Consider the following 26,980-nt stretch of genomic DNA (forward strand, 5'->3'; position numbering starts at 1 on the left):
TTATGAATAAACCTTTAGATTTTAAAGGATTGGCAACAGCGTGATTTGTGGGTAAGATCTGATGTGTATATTGATCTGGGTCTGGGGCTTGATTCTTTGGAATCGAGAGAACCTTTTTCTTTTATTGGGGTGTTGGTTTTCATAACCATTCCTCCCCAGGACGGGTGGCACTGGTGGTGATACTGGGAGACTGGAGTGTCTAAGGAAATTGCTCGTGTGACTTGTGGTTAGCCAGTGGGGTGAAACCGAAGTCCTTTTGTCTGGCTGGTTTGGTTTGCCTTAGAGGTGGAAAAACCCCAGCCTAGGGCTGTGACTGCACTGTCTGAGCAAGTGATCCTGAATTGGCACTCTCAGTTGGGTCCCGCCAGAACCGCCTCGTCACAGGAAGCTATCAGAAATCAATGACCAATCAATGAAAAGAAGAAGGAAGTTTTGAAAAGTATATTAATCCTAACAATGGTAGTGATAAATTACTAGACAGAAATGGCAGAATTATCAAAAATCATGCAGAAGAGGTAGAAGTGTTCAATAAGTGTTCTCTCCTGGATTTGGAGAAAAACAGATGCTGTACTCGTATCATAAGATGTTGACGACACTCCTTCCATTCCAACAAGAACTCACAAGGACATTAAACAGCAGCTATTACAGTTAGACAAGTTTAAATAAGCAGGTCCAGATAACTTGTATCCAAGAGTTTTTAAAGACCTGGTGGAGGAGCGTGGTGGACTATTAATGTTGATTGTAATTAGGACTTGGAACACTGGGGAAATTCCAGAAGACTGGAATTAAGCTAATGCTGTGCCAATACTAAAAAGTGTAAAAGAGATGACCCAGCTAATTACAAGAGAGTCAGTCTGATATCAATACTGAGCAAAATAATGGAGCAGTCGATACTGGATTTCATTAATAAAGAATTAAGGAAGGTAATATAATTAGTACCTATTAACAAAGGTTTAGAGAAAATAGATCCTATCAAACTAACTGGATATCCTTATTAGATGAGATCAAAAGTTTGGTTGCAGCTAATATTATTGATGTAATATATCTAGACTTCTGTAAGGCATATGACTTGATTCAGCACAATATTTTGACTAAAAAAAACTAGAATGATACAAAATAAACACGGCATACATTAAATAGATTAAAAACTGGGATTGTAAATGGGGAACCATGATCGAGTGGATTTATTTCTAGCGGGTTCCCACAAGGATTGCTTTTTGCCCGTGTGCTATTTAACATTCTTATCAATGACCTAGAACAGAATATAAAATCATCACAGATGAAGTTTGCAGTACCACAAAGATTGCGGGTGGTGGTAACTAATGAAGTGGCAGTAGATTTAGGCTCCAGCACTGGGAGTCTGAGAAGTTTTCCCAGCCCTGGCTGGAGGGTTATTTCCTGTTCCACAAAGAGGAGAAGTTCCATTCCCAAATCCCTTGAAATTAGGCCCTATCTGACACTACACCCCCATATTCATCATAGTGGTATGGTTATAATATGATTAGGACATAATTATGATGCATTTTGTGCAAGATGTGTCATGTGCTGAATATGATTATCCTATTTGTGTGCATGGATCATGTTTGTATTTGAAGTTATGGATATTGACTCTGTATCTGTATTTCAAATGTGCTTACTCTGGGTAACACCCACAACGGGCCTTTCAGGTACAACAATGAAGAAGCCAGACAGAGCTGATGGCTCATCAACAAAGACAATGGACCGTGGAAGAGCTTAGCCTTCCTGTGAATGTTTCAGCCAGCCTATGAGTCATGGCTACTATGACTCAGCAGGACATGCTAGGACATGTGACTAGACCACATGACAACGAACTCCATTTTGGTACTTGTATTTTTCCACAAACTGGACTGGGAACTGAGTTTGGAACAAATGGTTCCTGCCATATGGAAAAGCTACATAAGGTGGGGTGTGACATCATCTTTTGGCCTCATTCCCTGCACAAGAGAACTCCTGGAAACACTTGAGGAACAAAGACTGAACTGGGGGAACTGCTGGTCCCAGGGTAAAGGGATTTCTAGCTTGTGTATGGAAACTTGGGGGACTGCTTGTACCATCAGTCAGGGTGAGAAATTGCTAATTCAAATTCTATCCATCTAGTATGTTAGGCTTAGTTTGAGTTTTTGGTTATCTGCTAAGTAATCTGCTTTGATCTGTTTCCTATCACTTAGAATTGTTGGGATACGTTAGGGTTCAGTAAAACAGCTGGGAAGCTGCTAATGTGCTGACATGCATTGGAGACAAAGGCATAAGCAGGCAGTAATTCTTTGCTTAACAAATAAGTTGCCATATTTTTCCTCTCTCTGTTGCTTGTAAGAATTGACATTGATGCAGCTGCATGAGAAATGTAGTTGCTGGAATGAATGTTCTTTGTGTGAAAGAAAATAAAAGAAATGTTATCTCCCCCTCCCCCTTCCTTTCCCAGCTACATAAACAAGCCCTGGCTTATGGCCCCTTCCTCCCTTCCCCGAGAACTGCTCATTGACCCTTCCTCCATACCCTGAGAACTGCTGTTTAGGGAAATTTGTGGCAACACGTTATTGCAAAGAACGGTATTTTCAAGGTAAAAACGCCTCTATGATATGTGTAATACTGTGATAGTGGATAGGGGTGGGTATACTAATTGTATGAGTGTTTCTACTACTTAATAAGGGGTTTGGGGTGTTGTAACGGATGTAGGTGTTTACATACAAACTCAGATAAAAGGCATGTGATGTAACTAATCCAGTGCTTAATCGATAGTTGGGTCAAGGGAACAAGTAACGCAATAAAGAAGCCTGTATTCATATCCGCCTCTGGATCAACCGGCTCCTTTTTTGTTCTAACAATAATTACTTCAAATCTACCTTTCTGCCATTAATAAACTTGTTTTATGCTTTATCTTAATCAGTGCATTTTGAGTGAAGTGTTTGGGAAAAGCTGAGCTTGGTTAGCACAGGCTTGTTGTGCACATCTTTCCCATATCGAGGGAAGGCGAACTATATTAATGAGCTTACATTATCCAGATCCTGTGCACTATAAGATGGTATAATTCTGAATTTATACTACAGCAAGAGTGCAAGGTTGGGGAGCTGGGAAATTGGCTGTTGTCTCTATCTGTCCTTGAGCGGCTCAGGTAAAGCACTCAGGTAGCTTAGTTGGATGCATGCCGCCACCTGCTGTCGTGTTGGGTGATGACAGGCCCTGGAGGCTGGCTGAATCTCCAGCAAAGCCGTGTGAGAAGGGCCAGCCCAGCTTCAGGGTTAGAGGCACAGCAGTTCCCAGAAGCTCCCAGACTGCACCCCAGGGTGACAACCCATCACACCCTAGAGTACACAAATCTCAGCAGGTTTGTCACATCCTGTCCCCTCCTTTCTCCACCCGAGATATTTCCTGCCTCCCACCACCTCCAGCAGCTCCTACCCTCCTATGCACGTACTGCTCCTCTCCTCCAAGCAGAACCCACCACCAGCTCCTGGTAATCCCTTACCTGAGCCAGCTCCATTGCAGCCATTTCCTTCCCCTGGGAGGACGGGATGATCTGGAGCAAAACGTGGACGTTAATCTGTAGCCTGCCAGGACGAGAAGGGCAATGTGAGAGAATGCAGAGGGCTTTTGTCCATTCCACATGCTGATTCCCCGGATTTTTCCCTGTTAATGGACACACTAGGTGAAGCACAGAGTGACCTTATTCCAGTACAGGCATAGCCCCCTCCCACCAGGGTGTAACCCTCTGAGACACAGTGAAACCCTCCCAGTAACATCCTGTTATACTTACCAAGTTTGCAGACAATACCAAGCTGGGAGGGGTTGCAAGTGCTTTAGAGGATAGGCCAGGGAGGGAGAGCTCAGTGGTTTGAGCATCGGCCTGCTAAACCCAAGGCTGTGAGATCAATCCTTGAGGGGGCCATTGAGGATTTGGGGCAAAAAATTCAATTAGGACAAATGCAAAGTGCTTCATTTAGGAAGGAACAATCAGGTGCACACGTACAAAATGGGAAATTCCTGCCCAGGAAGGAGCACTGCGGAAAGGGAGCTGGGGGCCAGAGTGGATCACAAGCTAAGTATAAGTCAAAAGGGCAAACATCATTCTGGGATGTATTTGAGGGAGTACTGTAAGCAAGACACAAGCAGTAATTCTTCCACTCCACTCTGTGCGGATTAGGCCACAACTGGAGTACTGTGTCCATTTGTGGGTGCCACATATGAGGAAAGATGTGGACAAATTGGAGAAAGTCCAGAGAAGAGCAACAAAAATGATTAAAGGTCTAGAAAACATGACCTATGAGGGAAGATTGAAAAATTGGGTTTGTTTAGTCTGGAGTAGAGAGGACATGATAATAGTTTTCAAGTACATAAAAGGTTGTTACAGGGATGTGGAAGAAAAAAATGTTCTTAACCTCTGAGGATAGGACAAGAAGTAATGGCCTTAAATTGCAGCAAGGGCAATTTAGGATGGAGATTAGGAAAAAACTTCCTAACTGTCAGAGTGGTTACACTCCAGAACAAATAGCGTAGGGAAGTTGTGGAATCTCCATCATTGGGGATTTTTAAGAGGAGGCTGGACAAACACCTCAGGGATGGTCTAGATAATACTTAGTCCTGCCTTGAGTGCAGGGGACTGGCCTAGATGACCTCCCAAAGTCCCTTCCAGTTCTATGATTTTATGAAAAAAGGCCAGAGAAGAGCAGAATCAAAGGAGTCACTCTGGGGATTCTCTCTGTCACTGTCCCCAAGGCAGCTCTCTCAGGTTAACTAAGTTGTTTGATACTTTAGCCTTTGTAGAGTCTCTCCTGGCAGTGCCCCCTTCTTGGGCCGGGCCTAGTTTTAGCTTTTGACAAGCGTGACCCCGGGGGTGCTGAGACTGGGCCTTCTTGCCTCAGCACATCGTGCTCCTTTCTGTGGCTCCCCAGTGAGTCCCAATGAGTAGCTACTCCTCATACAGACTGTGAACATAAGAAGGGCCCACTGCATCAGAGCAATGGTCCATCTAGCTCAGTGGCCAATGCCAGGTGCTTCAGAGGGAAAGAACAGAACAGGTAACCACCAAATGATCCATCCCCTGTCACCCATTCCCAGCTTCTGGAAACAGAGGCTAGAGACACCATCCCTGCCCAGCCTGCCTGTGACACTGGCAGACGAGGTGTTAGCTCTTACACAAGCCTTTATGTCTTTATTGAACATGGACAAACACGCAGTGGAATCAGTCTGACTCACCTGTGTTAGTATTGTTAAAACAGGTATTAGGACTATAAGAACATGTTTAGACTTCATTAAATGCTTGATAGTTTCTGCCTGGGTTAATATCTGACTAGTTGCATTGTGAGCCTCTGTAAATCACCAGACAGGAGAGAGACTTTACCTAGGTGAAGTGCTGATTGACAACCGAATGCATTACACCCTGCCTGGCAGGAAAGGTCCATCCACACCAGAGAGACTATTATGGTACGTTGAAGACGACACAACACTGTTGTTGTGCTCTTGACTTCCCATTAGCTGAGCTGGCATCTCAGAGCACGTGGCAGGAAGGGGATGAAAAACCCCATACAGAAGGAACTGATCTGTATGCTGCTTGGACTCGGGGGAGTTTTACGCATCAGCAAGAGATCCCCAGCTGCCTAGCCGGGGTTAGTCCTAAAGAAGATATAGAACTTGCTTATTACAGAAACTTCTATTACCTTTTGAAATCTAAGACTGCAACTCGTCTGCATCTATAGGATTACCTGCTTTAACTTTGTAAACAACTCTCCTTTCCTTTTAAATAAGTCTTAATACAGGTTATGACAGGACTGGCTACAAGTGTTGTCTTTGTTGGGAGATCTAAGATTCAATTGACCTAAGGAAGTGACTGGTCCTTTGGGACTTGCAGTAACCTGAACATTGCTGTGACTCGTGGGGTAAGGCAGTGGTTCTCGACCACGGGTCTGGGGTTGGGTAACCAGGGCTGGAGTGCAGGAGGGGTGTGGGATGCGGCAGGGGGCTCAGGGCAGGGAGCTGAGGTGCAGGAGGGGTGTGGGATGCGGCAGGGGGCTCAGGGCAGGGAGCTGGGGTGCAGGACAGGTGTGGGATGCGGCAGGGGGCTCAGGGAAGGGGGTTGGGGTGCAGGAGGGGGGTGGGATGAGGCAGGGGGCTCAGGGCAGGGAGCTGGGGTGCAGGAGGGGTGTGGGATGCGGCAGGGGGCTCAGGGCAGGGGGTTGGGGTGCAGGGGTGTGGGATGCGGCAGGGAGCTCAGGCTGCCACCCATCTCCAGCACAGCAGCGCCCGCGCCCCAGGACCCGTCTTGTCTCCTCAGACAGAGGTGAGTGACGGAGGGTGCACAAGGGGGCCGGTTCGGGGAGGGATAACAAAACACACCCTCTGGGGTCACCCCTCAGGAAGTGACGGTGACAGGCCCTGTGGTGGCAGTAAAGGGGGAGGGGAGGGAGTGGGAGCAGCACCCTCAAAGGCAATGCTGGAGACCCAGTAAACTCTGAAGGGGACTGAGAGTCTCCCAGGGCCCCACAGCCTGATGGGATCTGTCCAAAGTCCCCCCCACTTCTTTTCTTTCATTCCTTTATTTACCCTTGTTTGCTGACAGTCGACTCTTGTGCTGTTTCACCTGGTGCCCCGAGAGAGGAAGAAAGGGCCCCGCGGCCTCAGGCAGAGAGGGCTGACAGCTTAGAACAGGGGTCCCCAACGTGGTGCCTGCGGATGCCACAGCACCCACCAGGGCGTCTAAGAGCACCTGCGTACTGGCCGGTGAACAGAAATTCAGCGGCATTTTGCTGGCAACGCCTCTGGGTGTGTGTCATGGGTCAGGAGAACTCAGTGTCCAGCCCTGTGGGGCTGTGCTCCTGGCTCATACCTCCAGCACTCACTGCTGCCCCTCCCTTCCCAGCTGCACTGTTCAGCCAGCCCCAGGCCTCAGGGAGGTCACTGCCCCCCCTCCCCACCCCAAACCTTCAAACAGGGACATGGTGCACCAGTGCCAATCAGAGTGCACTAGTGTAAATTCTGTCTGTACTAAGGGTTTGCACCAGTGCCTAAAACACCAGGGTGGCAGAGACCTTCAGTGCCCAAAACAGCAGTACGGTGGCACTAGAACTGGGATCTATTTCTAGCTCGGTCACAGACAGCCTGGGTGACCTTGGACGCATCAGTGTTTCTCCTCCCAACTTCAGTCTCTTTACCCAGCTGCCCACTCACTGGGGTCTCCTCTCTCCAGAGCTGCTCACCACTACAGTCTGTGTGGGTGTCCCCAGAGCTGAGGCAGTTCAGCTCGGGAATAGTCTTACAAGGGGGCTGGGAGTCTCTTTCCTGGAAGTTTTTAAGAACGAGTAGGACAAAGCTCTGTCAGAGACAATCTACATATACTTGGTCCTGCCTCGGCAGAGAGAGCTGGACTTGATGACATCTTGAGGTCCTATCTAGCCCTACATGTCTAGGATGTGATGAAATATATATATATATATTTTATATATATATATATATATTTTATATATATTTATATATAAAAACACAACATACAGAGTAAAACCCACCACAACGTAATGTCAGGTAATTCAGGGGGGGAAAAAACACAACCTACACTCCACAGCATAAAATGACAATACAAAGGAAAAGAAAGCAACACGATGCAAACAACGACATCCTAGGACAAAAGCACACAATGGAAAATAGCTCAACTCAATCCAACACAGCACAGGCACCAAACAAGCGGAGGCAAAACAATGAACCATAAAACTGCTACACAACATGGTGCGATCACAGTTCCAAATGGCACCATGCAAATCAGCTCAGCGTAGAACAGGACCCAGCACACAAGAGAATTATTTCAGTGTAGGCCTGGAAGGGATCTTGAGAGGAGTCTACTCCAGCCCCTGTGCTGAGGCAGGACCAAGTATCCCTAGACATTCCCAGACTGGTGTATCTCTAACCTGGTCTTAAAAACCTCCAATGAAGGAAATTCCACAGCCTCCCTTGGAAGCCAATGCAAGGCAAGCACAGGCCAAAACAACACTGCACACACAGACGCTGGGCCTGGGGTTAAGGAGAGGCAAGAACTCAAACAATCTGGGTTCAGTTTCCAGTTTTGCCCCAAATTCTCCATGCAAACTTGTTCGACACCGGCTGGCCCATCCCGCTGACTTGGGCTCACATGGCTCAGGCTGTGGGGCTGTTTAATTGTGGTGTCCATGTTCCGGCTGGGGCTGCAGCCCAAGGTCTGGCACCCTCCCACCTCGCAGGGTCCTACAGCCTGGCCCCAGCACGAGCCCAGACACCTACACTGCAATTAAACAGCCCCTTCGCCTGAACCCTGTGAGCCTGAGTCACCTGGCATGGGCCAGCTGGGGGTTTTAGTGGCAGGGTAGAGATACCCTTGGTGTCTGTTCAGCACCTGTCACAATGGGGATCCTGATCTTGGTCAGTGTCTGTGCAGAGCCCTGCGCAACAGGGGCCTGACCTCAGTCGGTGTCTCTGCAACTCCCAGCATTACAGGATCCCTGATTTTGTTTGGGGTCGCTGCAGCAACTGGCAAAATGTGGGAGCAGGATCTGTCAGGGTCAGTGCAGTGTCCAGTACAGTGGTGGGGTGTGATCTTCATTAGGATCAGTGCAGGGCCAGACCCAACGGGGACACAGATCTCAGTCGAGGTCTCTGAAGTGCCCAGCACAATGGAGGAAGCGGTTTGGGTCGCAGTCGTTCACTGCCTGGCACAAGTGGGGGGGCTGTGATCTCGGTCCAGGTCTCAGTTGTACCTGGCACAACAGTGGGGTCTGATCTCAGTTGGGGTCTCTGCAGCACCTGACAGAACAGGGCCACGCTCAGTACGATAAAGCCCTGATCTCAGTCACACACCTGGGGAAAGGCGAATCTCCCGGATTTTACAGCCCGGGTGAGACACTGAGCGAGAAAGGGGCAGAACTGGAGAGAATTTGTATCGGGGCGAGAGACAAGTGGCACCAACAGGGACAGGAGCCAATTAACCCCCTCCCCGCGTCCACTGACCTTCTCCCCGCAACTCCGGCTTCTCCCCCGACACCCCCTCCCCAGGGACTCCCCGCCAGCAGAGTCACGTGCCCGCCCCCAGCGCCCTCCCCGGGGTCTCTCACTCCCGGGGCTCCGGGCGGGCTGGGGCGGGCAGAGCCCGGGGCTGCCCGGGGGGCGGGGCCCAGCTGGAGAAACCCCCCCCCGGCTGGGCCCCCCCGCACAGACCCCCCCCCGGGGAGCAGCAGCGGCTCAGCCCGGGCCCGGCTCACGCGGAGGCGGCGGCAGCAGCTTTGTTCTCCCGCCCCCAGCGGGGCTCGCACGGCGCATGCGCAGTAACAGCGGCTGGAACCCGCCTTCCCCGTTGCAGCCTCTCCCGATTCCAGCGCGGGGGGAGGGGCGGTGTGAGGGCCTCCGGGGGGGGGATTGTTCGGTTACCCCCCGAACACGGCTGAAGGGGCCGGAGGAGAAAGGACGGCAATGGGGGAGGGCCCAGGGCGGGGGGGGGGTCTCGGGCCCAGGTGTCTGTTCCCCGCGCCCCGCCCGGCTCTTACCGGTTCTGCCGCGCGGCCAGAGCCTCCCGCCGCGGCGGCCGGAAGTGACGTACCAAGCAGCGGCGGGGGGAATGAGTCACGTGACTGGTCAAGTGTAACGACAGACACAGCTCCCGCTCGGGATTCGCTACTTGGGCTGCACTGAGCATGCGCAGCCGCATGGAGCGGAGCCTGCGCAGTAACCTTCGCTGTCGCCGCTGCCCGCTCTCTGCCCTCACCGCTCCCGGGGCTTCGCTGCCCGCTCCGCGGGGGGGTGAAAAGCCCCGGGGGGCAAATCGCAGGGGGGGGGTGGGGCTGCCTGGGGCTGTGCGGGGCTGAAATTCACTGGCCGGGGTGGAGCTGCTGCAGGGGCGGCGGGGAGGGCCGGGGGAAATGGGGAGCCGCTGCCAGACCCGGTGCGGGACAAACCCCCGTGTGTGGGGGGGGACCAGGGGCCCCTCGGGCCGAGCCCCCCCCGGCGCGCGCAGATCCGGGCGGGGGCACCGGCTGTCTCGGTTCTGCCGCGTGTCAGCCCGGGGCGGGTTCCCGGGGCTCCAGGCACCGCCCCCGCCTGTCGAGCCCCGACCCCGCAGCGCCGCTCGGTCTGTGCCAGCGCTGCGGGGCGGCCCTGCTCCGGCCGGGAGCCCGAGTGCGGGACACACCGGCCAGACCCCCGCCCCCGGCTCTGCCTCCCGCCCCGGGACTGTGGGAAAGTGTCTGTGTCCGTGTGAAACCCCGCAGCCCCTTCCTGGTGCAGCGCCGAGCTGCCAACCCCAGCCCGCGTGTCTGCCCCCTGCCCCCATCCCTGCCCCAGCTCAGAGCCTGCCCCCTCACTCACCCTCCCCATAGCCTGCAACCCTCCGCCCCCAACTCCCCCAGCCCGCGTGTCCGCCCCCGCACCCCCATCCCCTGCCCCAGCTCAGAGCCTGCACCCTCACTCAACCCCCATAGCCTGCAACCCTCCTGCCCCAACTCCTCCCAGAGCCCGCGTGTCTGCACCCCTGCACCCCTGCCCCATCCCTGCCCCAGCTCAGAGCCTGCCCCCTCACTCAACCTCCCCATAGCCTGCAACCCTCCCGCCCCCAACTCCCCAGCCCGCGTGTCCGCACCCCTGCCCCCATCCCTGCCCCAGCTCAGAGCCTGGCCCCTCACTCAACCTCCCCATAGCCTGCAACCCTCCCGCCCCCAACTCCCCCAGCCCGCGTGTCCGCACCCCTGCACCCCATCCCCTGCCCCAGCTCAGAGCCTGCCCCCTCCTCAACCTCCCCACAGCCTGCACCCCTCCCGCCCCAACTCCCTGAGCCTGCGTGTCCGCCCCGCACCCCATCCCTGCCCCAGCTCAGAGCCTGCCCCCTCCTCAACCTCCCCATAGCCTGCAACCCTCCGCCCCCAACTCCCTCCCGAGCCCGCGTGTCCCCTGCACCCCATCCCTGCCCCAGCTCAGAGCCTGCCCCCTCACTCACCCTCCCCATAGCCTGCAACCCTCCCGCCCCAACTCCCCAGCCCGCGTGTCCTCCCCCTGCACCCCATCCCCTGCCCCAGCTCAGAGCCTGCCCCCTCACTCAACCTCCCCATAGCCTCCAACCCTCCCGCCCCCAACTCCCCCAGCCCGCGTGTCCCCTGCACCCCATCCCCTGCCCCAGCTCAGAGCCTGCCCCCTCACTCAACCTCCCCACAGCCTGCACCCCTCCTGCCCCCAACTCCTCCCAGAGCCCGCGTGTCCGCACCCCTGCACCCCTGCACCCCATCCCTGCCCCAGCTCAGAGCCTGCCCCCTCACTCAACCTCCCCATAGCCTGCAACCCTCCCGCCCCCAACTCCCCAGCCCGCGTGTCCACCCCTGCACCCCATCTCCTGCCCCAGCTCAGAGCCTGACCCCATCACTCACCCTCCCCACAGCCTGCAACCCTCCGCCCCCAACTCCTCCCGAGCCCGCGTGTCCGCACCCCAATCCCTGCCCCAGCTCAGAGCCTGCACCCCTCACTCAACCTCCCAGAGCCTGCACCCCTCCTGCCCCAACTCCCCCAGCCCGCGTGTCCGCACCCCTGCACCCCATCCCTGCCCCAGCTCAGAGCCTGCCCCCTCACTCAACCTCCCCATAGCCTGCAACCCCCGCCCCCAACTCCCCCAGCCCGCGTGTCCGCCCCTGCACCCCATCCCTGCCCCAGCTCAGAGCCTGCCCCCTCACTCAACCTCCCCACAGCCTGCAACCCCCGCCCCCAACTCCCTCCCCAGCCCGCGTGTCCGCCCCTGCACCCCCATCCCTGCCCCAGCTCAGAGTCTGCCCCCTCACTCAACCTCCCCATAGCCTGCACCCTGCCGCCCCAACTCCCCGAGCCCGCGTGTCCACCCCCTGCACCCCATCCCTGCCCCAGCTCAGTGTCTGCCCCCTCCTCCAACCTCCCCATAGCCTGCAACCCCTGCCCCCAACTCCCACCGAGCCCGTGTGTCCGCACCCCCCTGCACCGCCATCCCCCGCCCCAGCTCAGAGCCTGCCCCCCTCCCTCAACCTCCCCATAGCCTGCAACCCTCCCGCCCCCCAACTCCCTCCCCGAGCCCACGTGTCCGCCCCCCCTGCCCCCCCATCCCCTGCCCCAGCTCAGAGCCTGCCCCCCTCACTCAACCTCCCCATAGCCTGCAACCCTCCCGCCCCCCAACTCCCCCCCAGCCCGCGTGTCCGCACCCCCTGCACCCCATCCCCTGCCCCAGCTCAGAGCCTGCCCCCCTCACTCAACCTCCCCATAGCCTGCACCCCTCCTGCCCCCAACTCCCCAGCCCGCGTGTCCGCCCCCTGCACCCCATCCCTGCCCCAGCTCAGAGCCTGCCCCCTCACTCAACCTCCCCACAGCCTGCACCCCTCCTGCCCCCAACTCCCCTGAGCCCGCGTGTCCGCCCCTGCACTCCCATCCCCTGCCCCAGGTCAGAGCCTGCACCCCTCACTCAACCTCCCCGTAGCGTGCAACTCTCCTGCCCCGCAACTCCCTCCCAGAGCCCGCGTGTCCGCCCCCCCCTGCACCCCCATCCCCTGCCCCAGCTCAGAGCCTGCCCCCTCCTCAACCTCCCCATAGCCTGCACCCCCGCCCCAACTCCCCCGAGCCCGCGTGTCCGCACTCCCCCTGCCCCATCCCTGCCCCAGCTCAGAGCCTGCCCCCTCACTCAACCTCCCCACAGCCTGCACCCCTCCTGCCCCCAACTCCCTCCCAGAGCCCGCGTGTCCGCACCCCTGCACCCCATCCCCTGCCCCAGCTCAGAGCCTGCCCCCACTCAACCTCCCCATAGCCTGCAACCCTCCCGCCCCAACTCCCCAGCCCGCGTGTCCGCACCCCTGCCCCCATCCCTGCCCCAGCTCAGAGCCTGGCCCCTCACTCAACCTCCCCATAGCCTGCAACCCTCCTGCCCCCAACTCCCCAGCCCGCGTGTCCGCACCCCCTGCACCCCATCCCCTGCCCCAGCTCAGAGCCTGCCCCTCCCTCAACCTCCCCACAGCCTGCACCCCTCCTGCCCCAACTCCCCCGAGCCTGCGTGTCCGCCCCGCACCCCATCCCTGCCCCAGCTCAGAGCCTGCCCCCTCCTCAACCTCCCCATAGCCTGCAACCCTCCCGCCCCCAACTCCCTCCCGAGCCCGCGTGTCCCCTGCACCCCATCCCCTGCCCCAGCTCAGAGCCTGCCCCCTCACTCACCCTCCCCATAGCCTGCAACCCTCCCGCCCCAACTCCCCAGCCCGCGTGTCCTCCCCTGCACCCCCATCCCTGCCCCAGCTCAGAGCCTGCCCCCTCACTCAACCTCCCCATAGCCTCCAACCCTCCCGCCCCAACTCCCCCAGCCCGCGTGTCCCCTGCACCCCCATCCCTGCCCCAGCTCAGAGCCTGCCCCCTCACTCAACCTCCCCACAGCCTGCACCCTCCTGCCCCCAACTCCTCCCAGAGCCCGCGTGTCCGCACCCCTGCACCCCTGCACCCCATCCCTGCCCCAGCTCAGAGCCTGCCCCCACTCAACCTCCCCATAGCCTGCAACCCTCCCGCCCCAACTCCCCAGCCCGCGTGTCCGCACCCCTGCACCCCATCCCTGCCCCAGCTCAGAGCCTGACCCCATCACTCACCCTCCCACAGCCTGCAACCCTCCCGCCCCAACTCCCTCCCGAGCCCGCGTGTCCGCACCCCAATCCCCTGCCCCAGCTCAGAGCCTGCACCCTCACTCAACCTCCCCAGAGCCTGCACCCTCCTGCCCCCAACTCCCCAGCCCGCGTGTCCGCACCCCTGCACCCCATCCCTGCCCCAGCTCAGAGCCTGCCCCCACTCAACCTCCCCATAGCCTGCAACCCCCGCCCCCAACTCCCCAGCCCGCGTGTCCGCCCCCTGCACCCCATCCCTGCCCCAGCTCAGAGCCTGCCCCCTCACTCAACCTCCCCACAGCCTGCAACCCCCGCCCCCAACTCCCTCCCCAGCCCGCGTGTCCGCCCCCTGCACCCCATCCCCTGCCCCAGCTCAGAGTCTGCCCCCCTCACTCAACCTCCCCCTAGCCTGCACCCCTGCCGCCCCAACTCCCCGAGCCCGCGTGTCCACACCCCCCCTGCACCCCCATCCCCTGCCCCAGCTCAGTGTCTGCCCCCCTCACTCAACCTCCCCATAGCCTGCAACCCCTGCCCCAACTCCCCCGAGCCCGTGTGTCCGCACCCCTGCACCGCCATCCCCGCCCCAGCTCAGAGCCTGCCCCCTCCTCAACCTCCCCATAGCCTGCAACCCTCCCGCCCCCAACTCCTCCCGAGCCCACGTGTCCGCACCCCCTGCACCCCATCCCCTGCCCCAGCTCAGAGCCTGCACCCCTCACTCACCCTCCCCATAGCCTGCAACCCTCCCGCTCCCCAACTCCCTCCCCGAGCCCGCGTGTCCGCACCCCCCTGCACCCTCATCCTCTGCCCCAGCTCAGAGCCTGCCCCCCTCACTCAACCTCCCCATAGCCTGCACCCCTCCTGCCCCCCAACTCCCCTGAGCCCGCGTGTCCGCCCCTGCACTCCCATCCCTGCCCCAGGTCAGAGCCTGCACCCTCACTCAACCTCCCGTAGCGTGCAACTCCTGCCCCGCAACTCCTCCCAGAGCCCGCGTGTCTGCACCCTCCTGTACCCCAATCCCTGCCCCAGCTCAGAGCCTGCACCCTCACTCAACCTCCCCATAGCCTGCACCCCTGCCCCCCAACTCCCCCGAGCCCGCGTGTCCGCACCCCCTGCCCCCATCCCCTGCCCCAGCTCAGAGCCTGCCCCCTCACTCAACCTCCCACAGCCTGCACCCCTGCCCCAACTCCCCTGAGCCCGCGTGTCCGCACCCCTGCCCCCATCCCTGCCCCAGCTCAGAGCCTGCCCCCTCCTCAACCTCCCCATAGCCTGCACCCCCGCCCCCAACTCCCCGAGCCCGCGTGTCCGCACCCCCTGCCCCCATCCCTGCCCCAGCTCAGAGCCTGCCCCCTCACTCAACCTCCCCACAGCCTGCACCCTCCTGCCCCCAACTCCTCCCAGAGCCCGCGTGTCCGCACCCCCTGCACCCCTGCACCCCATCCCTGCCCCAGCTCAGAGCCTGCCCCCTCACTCAACCTCCCCATAGCCTGCAACCCTCCCGCCCCAACTCCCCAGCCCGCGTGTCCGCACCCCTGCCCCCATCCCCTGCCCCAGCTCAGAGCCTGCCCCCTCACTCAACCTCCCCATAGCCTGCAACCCTCCCGCCCCAACTCCCCAGCCCGCGTGTCCGCACCCCCTGCACCCCATCCCTGCCCCAGCTCAGAGCCTGCCCCCTCCTCAACCTCCCCACAGCCTGCACCCCTCCCGCCCCAACTCCCCCGAGCCTGCGTGTCCGCCCCCGCACCCCATCCCCTGCCCCAGCTCAGAGCCTGCCCCCTCCTCAACCTCCCCATAGCCTGCAACCCTCCTGCCCCAACTCCTCCCGAGCCCGCGTGTCCCCCCCTGCACCCCCATCCCCTGCCCCAGCTCAGAGCCTGCCCCCCTCACTCACCCTCCCCATAGCCTGCAACCCTCCCGCCCCCCAACTCCCCCCCCAGCCCGCGTGTCCTCCCCTGCACCCCATCCCCTGCCCCAGCTCAGAGCCTGCCCCCTCACTCAACCTCCCCATAGCCTCCAACCTCCCGCCCCAACTCCCCAGCCCGCGTGTCCCCTGCACCCCCATCCCCTGCCCCAGCTCAGAGCCTGCCCCTCACTCAACCTCCCCACAGCCTGCACCCTCCTGCCCCCAACTCCTCCCAGAGCCCGCGTGTCCGCACCCCTGCACCTCTGCACCCCATCCCCTGCCCCAGCTCAGAGCCTGCCCCCTCACTCAACCTCCCCATAGCCTGCAACCCTCCCGCCCCAACTCCCCCAGCCCGCGTGTCCGCACCCCCTGCACCCCATCCCCTGCCCCAGCTCAGAGCCTGCCCCCATCACTCACCCTCCCCACAGCCTGCAACCCTCCCGCCCCAACTCCTCCCGAGCCCGCGTGTCCGCACCCCAATCCCCTGCCCCAGCTCAGAGCCTGCACCCTCACTCAACCTCCCAGAGCCTGCACCTCCTGCCCCCAACTCCCCAGCCCGCGTGTCCGCACCCCTGCACCCCATCCCTGCCCCAGCTCAGAGCCTGCCCCCTCACTCAACCTCCCCATAGCCTGCAACCCCCGCCCCAACTCCCCAGCCCGCGTGTCCGCCCCTGCACCCCATCCCTGCCCCAGCTCAGAGCCTGCCCCCTCACTCAACCTCCCACAGCCTGCAACCCCCGCCCCAACTCCCTCCCCAGCCCGCGTGTCCGCCCCCTGCACCCCATCCCCTGCCCCAGCTCAGAGTCTGCCCCCTCACTCAACCTCCCCATAGCCTGCACCCCTGCCGCCCCCAACTCCCCCGAGCCCGCGTGTCCACACCCCCTGCACCCCCATCCCTGCCCCAGCTCAGTGTCTGCCCCCTCACTCAACCTCCCCATAGCCTGCAACCCCTGCCCCCAACTCCCCCGAGCCCGTGTGTCCGCACCCCTGCACCGCCATCCCCGCCCCAGCTCAGAGCCTGCCCCCTCCTCAACCTCCCCATAGCCTGCAACCCTCCGCCCCAACTCCCTCCCGAGCCCACGTGTCCGCACCCCCTGCACCCCATCCCTGCCCCAGCTCAGAGCCTGCACCCCTCACTCACCCTCCCCATAGCCTGCAACCCTCCCGCCCCCAACTCCTCCCGAGCCCGCGTGTCCGCACCCCTGCACCCCATCCTCTGCCCCAGCTCAGAGCCTGCCCCCTCACTCAACCTCCCCATAGCCTGCACCCTCCTGCCCCCAACTCCCCTGAGCCCGCGTGTCCGCCCCTGCACTCCCATCCCCTGCCCCAGGTCAGAGCCTGCCCCCCGCACTCAACCTCCCGTGGCGTGCAACTCTCCTGCCCCCAACTCCTCCCAGAGCCCGCGTGTCTGCACCCCGTGCACCCCATCCCCTGCCCCAGCTCAGAGCCTGCACCCCTCACTAAACCTCCCCATAGCCTGCACCCCTCCCGCCCCAACTCCTCCCGAGCCCGTGTGTCCGCACCCCTGCACCCCATCCCTGCCCCAGCTCAGAGCCTGCACCCTCACTCAACCTCCCCATAGCCTGCACCCCTCCGCACCCCAACTCCCCGAGCCCGCGTGTCCGCACCCCTGCACCCCATCCCTGCCCCAGGTCAGAGCCTGCACCCCTCACTCAACCTCCCCGTAGCCTGCAACTCTCCTGCCCCCCAACTCCCTCCCAGAGCCCGCGTGTCTGCACCCCCGTGCACCCCATCCCCTGCCCCAGCTCAGAGCCTGCCCCCCTCACTAAACCTCCCCATAGCCTGCACCCCTCCCGCCCCCAACTCCTCCCGAGCCCGTGTGTCCGCACCCCTGCACCCCATCCCTGCCCCAGCTCAGAGCCTGCCCCCTCACTCAACCTCCCCATAGCCTGCACCTCCTGCCCCCAACTCCCTCCCGAGCCCGTGTGTCCGCACCCCTGCACCCCATCCCTGCCCCAGCTCAGAGCCTGCACCCCTCACTCAACCTCCCCATAGCCTGCACCCCTCCGCACCCCAACTCCCCCGAGCCCGCGTGTCCGCACCCCTGCACCCCATCCCTGCCCCAGCTCAGAGCCTGCCCCCCTCACTCAACCTCCCCATAGCCTTCAACCCACCCGCCCCCAACCCCTCCCGAGCCCACGTGTCCGCACCCCTGCACCCCATCCCCTGCCCCAGCTCAGAGCCTGCACCCCTCACTCACCCTCCCCATAGCCTGCACCCCTCCCGCCCCAACTCCCCCGAGCCCGCGTGTCTGCACCCCTGCCCCCATCCCCTGCCCCAGCTCAGAGCCTGCCCCCCTCACTCAACCTCCCCATAGCCTGCAACCCCTGCCCCCAACTCCCCCGAGCCCGCGTGTCTGCCCCCCCTGCACCCCATCCCTGCCCCAGCTCAGAGCCTGCACCCCTCACTCAACCTCCCCATAGCCTGCAACCCTCCCCCCCCCCAACTCCCTCCCAGAGCCCGCGTGTCCGCACCCCCTGCACCCCATCCCTGCCCCAGCTCAGAGCCTGCACCCCTCACTCCAACCTCCCCATAGCCTGCACCCTCCCGCCCCCAACTCCCCCAGGCCCGCGTGTCCGCACCCCTGCACCCCATCCCCTGCCCCAGCTCAGAGCCTGCCCCCTCACTCCAACCTCCCCATAGCCTGCAACCCTCCGCCCCCAACTCCCTCCCCGAGCCCGTGTCCGCACCCCCTGCACCCCATCCCTGCCCCAGCTCAGAGCCTGCCCCCTCACTCAACCTCCCCATAGCCTGCAACCTCCCGCCCCCAACTCCCCCGAGCCGCGTGTCCGCACCCCCTGCACCCCATCCCTGCCCCAGGTCAGAGCCTGCGCCCCTCACTCAACCTCCCCATAGCCTGCAACCCCCCCGCCCCCCAACTCCCCCCCGAGCCCGCGTGTCCGCACCCCCCTGCACCCCCATCCCCTGCCCCAGCTCAGAGCCTGCCCCCCTCACTCAACCTCCCCATAGCCTGCAACCCTCCCGCCCCCAACTCCTCCCGAGCCCGCGTGTCTGCACCCCCTGCACCCCCATCCCTGCCCCAGCTCAGAGCCTGCACCCCTCACTCAACCTCCCCATAGCCTGCCACCCACCCGCCCCCAACTCCCTCCCGAGCCCGCGTGTCCGCACCCCTGCACCCCATCCCTGCTCCAGCTCAGAGCCTGCCCCCCTCACTCACCCTCCCCATAGCCTGCAACCCTCCCGCCCCCCAACTCCCCCCGAGCCCGCGTGTCTGCACCCCCCTGTACCCCAATCCCCTGCCCCAGCTCAGAGCCTGCACCCCTCACTCACCCGCCCCAGAGCCTGCAACCCTCCGCCCCCAACTCCCCGAGCCCGCGTGTCTGCACCCCCTGCACCCCCATCCCTGCCCCAGCTCAGAGCCTGCACCCCTCACTCAACCTCCCCATAGCCTGCACCCCTGCCCCCAACTCCCCCGAGCCGCGTGTCCGCCCCTGCACCCCATCCCTGCCCCAGGTCAGAGCCTGCACCCCTCACTCAACCTCCCCATAGCCTGCACCCCTCCCGCCCCCAACTCCCTTCCAGAGCCTGCGTGTCCACCCCCTGCACCCCATCCCTGCCCCAGCTCAGAGCCTGCACCCCTCACTCAACCTCCCCATAGCCTGCAACCACCCCGCCCCAACTCCCCGAGCCCGCGTGTCCGCACCCCTGCACCCCTATCCCTGCCCCAGCTCAGAGCCTGCACCCCTCACTCAACCTCCCCATAGCCTGCAACCTCCCGCCCCAACTCCCTCCCGAGCCCGCGTGTCCGCACCCCTCCACCCCCATCCCCTGCCCCAGCTCAGAGCCTGCACCTCACTCAACCTCCCCATAGCCTGCACCCCTCCCGCCCCCAATTTCCCCCAGAGCTCGCGTGTCCGCCCCTGCACCCCATCCCCTGCCCCAGCTCCCTACGCCCAGCGCCGCACCACCCAGAGACCCCTACAAGCCCCTGCCCGGCCCCCTCCGACCCCTACGCCCAGCGCCGCACTGCCCGGAGACCCCACAAACCCCTGCCCGGCACCCTCCGACTCCTACGCCCAGTGCTGCATTGCCCGGAGCCCCGCTGCACGCACACTCCAACTTCCCATGCCCAGCCGCCACACACACAGAGACCACCACACCCCCCCTGCACACAACTGCACAGTGCCCACACAGATCTCCCCCACTGCACAGCCCCCCAACACACAGAGATCTCCCCCCCCCGCAGGGCCCAGCGCCCCCCCGCCCCCCGAGAGACCGACTCGCCCACCCCCCCAACACCCCGCCACAGGCGCCGGCCCGGGGGGGAGGTGACTGTGTCTGCCAGGGTGAGCTGGCAGCGCAGCCCGAGCTGGTCCTGGGGCAGGATAACTCCGGCCCCTTGGGAGTGGTGGAAGCAGCCAGGCTGGAGCAGGAGCAGCGCCTCACCGGCCCAGGCTCTCGCAGGACCCAGCTGAGCCTCCCCGCCCCGACTGTTCCCTGTGAGTGGCTGAGACTGGCCCAGACTCTGCACCAGTCCCAGGTGGCTCTTCCCCCGGGGGAGGCAGGTGAGCCCCACAGGTCCCAGGCAGTGGAGACAGCTCAGAGCTGGAGCAGTGCTGGGGAGCGGGGCAGATCCCTGAGACGTGACTCCCGAGATCCTACCCAGCCCACCCACACCCATTGGCCCCGTGGCCAGCAGCCCTGCTGAGTCCGCATGGTGGCCCCCAGCTGCTGGGTGATGAGCCCTCTACAGCAGTGGCATAGCCAGGTTCTAACATCAGGGGAGCAAACACGTAAAAAGAGGCACCACCCAACATATCAAATTACTAATTACATATGTTTAAATTTGTTATACATATTTATTTATTTTCTACTTAAAATAAAAACCCAAGAATGATCCAGCCACAGAAGGATTTGCACAGCCGGCATTTTGCAGGAGAACTTTAGATTATACTTAGATATACTTTTGATTCTAGAAACTAAACGACAGAATACAGTAGCTTATAATTGTCACAGGTTTAAAAAAATACCAGCCATTTTTTCCAGTTACTAATTTCATTTTAAAATCAATCAGTGAAATGCACTTTATTTATAATAGATCATAATACTAAAGTCACCAAAAAGGCATAACAAACACAAGTTTTATGAGAATTGGTGAGCAAAGATCTCATAGCTCTTCAGGGTTGGACAAAGCAGTAATTTCCCTTAAAGTAGCTTTATTCATGGGTTTTTAAAAAAACAAGACATCTCTACGACACAGGTTGGCAGTCTATCATTTTTGAAACACTGAGTACTGAAAGTTCGACTCTTTAACCAATTTAAGCTGTACACCCACACACACACACACCCTCTCTCTCTCTCTCTCACTGCTTTCCTATCACCAGTTCTGTTACTACAGGAATGAAATCTAGACATCCTTTAAAAAGGACAGTTACCTGTTCTGTAACTGGTGTTCTTTGAGATGTGTTGCTCCGGCCTATTCCACAGTAGGTGTGCGTGCGCGCCACATGCACTGGTGCCGGAAGTTTTTAGAGCACTGCTGCGACCCCTGGAGTGGCGCCTCTATAGCGCTATAAGGGGAGCTGCGCACTCCCCCCACCCTCAGTTCCTTCTTGGCAGACAACTCCGACAGAAGGGAAGGAGGCTGGGATGTGGACTAAACAAGAGCAACACATCTCGAAGAACGCCAGTTACGGAAGAGGTAACTGTCCTTTCTTCTTCGAGTGACTGCTCCTGTGTATTCCACAGTAGGTGACTCCAAGCTATATCTGATGGAGGTGGGTAGGAGTTTAAAGGTTATCCGGACGGAGTACCACCCTACCAAACCCGGCGTCATCCTGTGCTTGGGAGACGATCGCATAGTGCGAGGAAAAAGTGTGGACAGATGACCATGTGGCAGCCCTACATACCGGGTAGTTGTGCTCAACAGGAAAAGTGGCTTCAGCTCCTATACAAATAACTGGTTGCAAAAACCAAACCAAACATTAAATTAAAAAACCAAACCAAAAAAAAAAACAACAAAGAAAACACCACCCAGAAAAGTTCCTATCACACATCCATCACCATTTTAGATTTTGACATCTCCTGCCTGATGTGACATCTTTGCTTTGCAAACAAGAGACCTGGGGATCTCTGTGGCTGTTACCCTCGAACTGGGTAAAAGGTTACACATCTTGTCTCGAGTAATCTTCCTCTTAACAGAAGGTTCATTTTAAAATTTGTCACAATAAAATTCCATTTTAAATAGAAATAATTAGTCTATACTGGGTCTCTATTCTCGTACAGCCTATTTCTCTCACATATTCCCCCACTCTAATTCCTTTGGAGTGAGGTTTTAATTTCAGGATTAGTCACCATTTCCGATTTAGTAGGAGGATGGAGGGAGAAAACTAGAAGAAAACCTGAATTATATTGTAACTCTGAAAGTTATCATTTAATCAGCCTCTTATGTTACACTAATTAACTTCATGTTTAATTTCATTGTTGCTGGTAACAACTTATTCAAAGATTACAAAATATAAACCTATAGGGCAGTTTTCTCTTAATTCCCATTTCCATCCAGTCAGCTTTGTGTGAAGTCACATTCTACAACCACCGAGGAGCCTTCCATTTCTGTGAGTTCATTTCTCCCTGGGACTTCTCCCATGAGTGTGGGTGGAAGGCGTCTCACGCTATGTGGGAAGGCTGCATTATGAGAAAAATCACCTGTGCTCTATTTTCACACTTTCTAATCTTTCAGAGTAGCAGGAGGTGGAGAAGTGATAAAAATGCGTAAGACTAAGTAGCAAACCTAAGAGACCAAACCACAGACTCTGGACTCAACATTCATGTATCCTGCAGTCTGAACTTGGAATTTGATACATTCCCTCATTAGGTACAATCATCTCCCCAGCAGGGAAGTGCTTCTTGTCCAACAAGGCAGCCAGATTGGGACCCGTAGGCATGGAATGGCTCTGAAGGAATCAGCTGTTTCTCTCTGTGCTTCATAAAACTTTGGTTCCAAATGGTAAAAGTCAGTTTTCTCAATTTAATCATGGCATCTTTTAGGAGTGTGATCAATGCCACTTAACTAGGGAGCAGCGTTCTAAAAGTAGTTTACCTGGGCCACAGGTCACCATAGCTTCCATCTCTGGGGCAAAAATCAACCACTAGTTCTTGTCAAATCTTTTACCTTCCTTGGAATAATTTCACACTTCTCTGGCATAGAATTCTTCACCAACCATACAACGTATCAGTAGCAATAGTGAGGTATAACTTCCCCACATATACCCACTATACACATAGTTCTTTAATTTCATGGCACAGATTTAAAATAGGGATTAAATTCAGGTGCATTTTAAAATCTCTATAAGACACCAAATATCAGGTATGTTTTAAAAGTAGATATCTTTCTGCAGCTATATCACATTCAACACAAATTTCATTTTCTACACATTTGCAGCATCTCCCAAGGTGAACAGATATGTCACTTCCATTTTCCCCATCTCAACCTAGACAGGAATTGCATTTCCCAAATAATAGGCAACATGCATCTGATTAGGAAGGAGATATCTTCAGGAGCGAGCTCCTGCAGGGCTTGGGCCACAACTGCTTTCGGAGTCCAATGCATGGGTATTTTGCTTAGTTCCAAGTCACTTACTAGGGAATCCTCTTCTCAGCCCTTCAGAGAAAATATTGACCTACCCAATTGAACAACGGGGGGTTGGGATGGTGATGGGGAATAACGGAATCCCTCTGACTTACCCTATCTGCTTCTGTTGTTACAAAGGGTGAAATGACATTTTCCCCTATCCCTGCCCTGTTCCTGCTCTTTGTTATAGTTCAATATATTTTAAGTGAGGAAAATGGTAGTAAAAATATCTGCTCTGCAGCACAACCTGAAGCAACATCAGAGCAACTGGGAATGAAACAATTGGTTCCCCAAGGGAGAACTCAATGACTAACAATTGCTTTGAAATGGGGGAACAGTATAACCGTGATGCTCAGGGTTTGTTTAGACTAGGAAAAGTGATGGAGTTTAGGTCAGGTCAAGGGGGAAGCTAATGCCAACCCCTGCACCTGGGCGCATCTCCTCTACAACTATACTTGTCTTTTTACCCCAAGATCACTAACTTGAGCAGCCAATGCCATGTACAGCTCTAGTGGATGTCAGGCACAGGTAGTTTTTGCCTCAGTGTAGCTTGTTGGGATCAAACCTCTCTCCCAGCTGGAGCTGATGAACATTCCGGGCTGGAGGGCCTTCTAGGATGAGAAAACGGGCTCTGTGGATATGTGGAATGTGGTGGAGGTGATATATCTTGACTTTAGCAAAGTTTTTGCTACAGTCTCCCACAGTATTCTTATCAGCAAGTTAAGAAAGTATGGATTGGATGAATGGACTATAAGGAGGATAGAAAGCTGGCTACATTGTTGGGCTCAATGGGTAGTGATCAATGGCTTGATGTCAAGTTGGCAGCAGGTATTAAGTGGAGTGCCCCAGGGGTCAGTCCTGGTCCCGGTTATGTTCAACATCTTTATTAATGATCTGGATGATGGGATTAATTGCACCCTCAGCAAGTTTGCAGATGACACTAAGATGGGGGGAAGAGGTATTTACACTGGAGGGCAGGGATAGGGCCCAGAGTGACCTAGACAAATTAGAGGATTGGGTCAAAAGAACTCTAATGAGGTTCAAGAAGGACAAGTGCAGAGTCCTACACTTAGGAAGGAAGAATCCCATGCACCGCTAAAGGCTGGGGACTGACTGGCTAAGCGGCAGTTCTGTAGAAAAGAACCTGGGAATTACATTGGATGAGAAGCTGGATGAGAATCAGTTTCTCAACCAATGTAGGGAGGAGGGATAGCCCAGTGGTTTGAGCATTGGCCTGCTAAACCCAGGATTGTGAGTTCAATCCTTGACGGGGCCACTTAGGGATCTGAGGCAAAAACTGGTCCTGCTAGTGAAGGCAGGGGGCTGGACTTGATGACCTTTCAAGGTCCCTTCCAGTTCTAGGAGATTGGTATATCTCCTTTTAGTACCAGTGTGCCCTCGTTGCCAAGGAGGCCAATGGCATATCGGGCTGTATTAGTAGGAGCATTTCCAGCAGATCAAGGGAAGTGATTATTTCTGTCTATTCAGCGCTGGTGAGGCCACACCTGGAGTATTGCATCCAGTTTTGGTCCTCCCACTACAGAAGGGATGTGGACAAATTGGAGAGAGTCCAGCGGAGGGCAACAAAAATGATTAGGGGGCTGGGGCACATGACTTTCGAAGAGAGGCTGAGGGAACGGGGGTTATTTATTCTGCAGAAAACAACAGCGATGGGGGGATTTGATAGCAGCCTTCAACTACCTGAAGGGGGGTTCAAAGAGGATGGAGCTTGGTTGTTCTCAGTGGTCGCAGACGACAGAACAAGAGGCAATGGTCTCAAGTTGCAGTGGGGGAGGTCTAGGTTGGCTATTAGGAAACACTATTTCACTAGGAGGGTGGTGAAGCACTGGAATGGGTTACCTAGGGAGGTGGTGGAATTTCCATACTTAGAGGTTTCCAAGGCACAGCTTGGCAAAGCCTTGGCTGGGATGATTGAATTAGTATGGGTCCTGCTTTGAGCAGGGGATTGGACTAGATGACCTCCCGAGGTCTCCTCCAACCCTAATATTCTATGAGTCTATAACACACACTCCTGTGACTCCAAAGGAAAGCAGTTGATAGAAAAGATCACAGGACTGACCCCAAAGAAGGGTGAGCTGCAAAAGGCAGAAGCAGGCAACTCATCTGGGGGAGCCGAGAGACCACAGTGAAGACGATGCAAAGATCACTATGTGGGAATTAGCAAATGTGATTTTTTTTTTTAAATCTTTTGGCCAGCCCTAGTCAAGGCATTTATTACAGTTCTCTCTCATGTGGATTGTCTGATGTCTAATAAGGTTTGAACTCCGATTGAAGCATTTCCCACACTCAGAGCACGTGTAGGGTTTCTCTCCTGTGTGGATTCTTCGATGGGTGATAAGCTGTGAGCTCCGATTGAAGCGTATCCCACACTCGGAGCATCCATAAGGTTTCTCACCTGTGTGGATTGTCTGATGTGTGGTAAGGTGTGAGCGCTGATTGAAGCTTTTCCCACACTCAGAGCATGTGTAGGGCGTCTCTCCTGTGTGGATTCGCTGGTGTGAGATGAGGGCTGAACTATCAGTGAAGCATTTCCCGCACTCAGAGCATCCATAAGGTTTCTCCCCAGTGTGGATTCTTCTATGTGTGATAAGGTGTGAGTGCCGATTGAAGCGTTTCCCGCACTCAGCGCATCCATAAGGTTTCTCACCCGTGTGGATTGTCTGATGCGTGATAAGGTGTGAGCTCCGACTGAAGCTTTTCCCGCACTCAGAGCATGTGTAGGGCGTCTCTCCTGTGTGGATTCTAATATGTGTGATAAGCTGTGAGAGCTGATTAAAGCTTTTCCCACAATCAGAGCATGTGTAGGGCGTCTCTTCTGTGTGGATTCTACAATGAGTGATAAGGTGTGAGTGCCAACACAAGCTTTTCCCACACTCAGAGCATGTGTAGGGCCGCTCTCCTGTGTGGATTCGACGATGTGAGATGAGGGTTGAACTATCAATGAAGCATTTCCCACACTCAGAGCATCCATAAGGTTTCTCACCCGTGTGGATTCTCCTATGTGTGATAAGGGCAGAGCTTCGATTGAAGCGTTTCCCGCACTCAGAGCACTTGTAGGGATTCTCTCCCCTGTGAATTCTCTGATGTGTGAAAAGGTCTGAGCTCCCATTGAAGCTTTTCCTGCACTTATGGCATGTGTAGCATGTCTCTTCCAAGTTGATTTCCTTGCGTGCAATAAGGTCTGAGTGGCTATTGAAGTTTTCCTCTGGCCTCTGCTGAGTCTTGCAGGCGTTTGCTTTTTCTGGGAGTGCACAACTCCCTAAAACATTCCCTTTGGATCTTCCTTTTAACATCCCATGTGGTTCTACTTGCTCAGCATCTTCCTGCTGGGGTTCCTCCTCATTCTCATTCACCTTCCCATCACCTGATGGGAGACAGAGAGAATCCAGACATAGGTCACTCCCTGTGCCGGAAAGAAATGAAATCTCAGAGACCGGAATTGAAAAAGGGATGAACAAAACAAAATACATGTGGGGGAGATCAAACCTATCAGGAGCTGATTTTCCCCAAACCTTTCCCCAGAGGAGAGAGGAAGGGATCAGTTTTGGTCCACATCTCACCAGAACACTCCAGGGGAAGCTATATTGGTGAGAGACCTGCTGCCAGTTGTCAGTCAGTATAGGTGGGAAGCCATGAGTGACCTCTGCCTAAAGATTCCATATCTGCAAGGAACAATCCTGAACTTGGAGAGCTCACAAGATCTTTTGTAGGGCATCCCAATTGTTTCCTGTATTCAAAGACAGTTTTTTTAGTTGGTTTAACAAATTCCTCACCTGTGCAGGCAGCTCTTGGAAGCACTTCTTTCTCAGAGCCCTGGAGGTCTGGGACCCATGGCTCTTC

The sequence above is a fragment of the Mauremys reevesii genome, linkage group 14 (assembly GCF_016161935.1).
Source record: "Mauremys reevesii isolate NIE-2019 linkage group 14, ASM1616193v1, whole genome shotgun sequence".
Lineage (NCBI taxonomy): Eukaryota > Metazoa > Chordata > Testudines > Geoemydidae > Mauremys > Mauremys reevesii.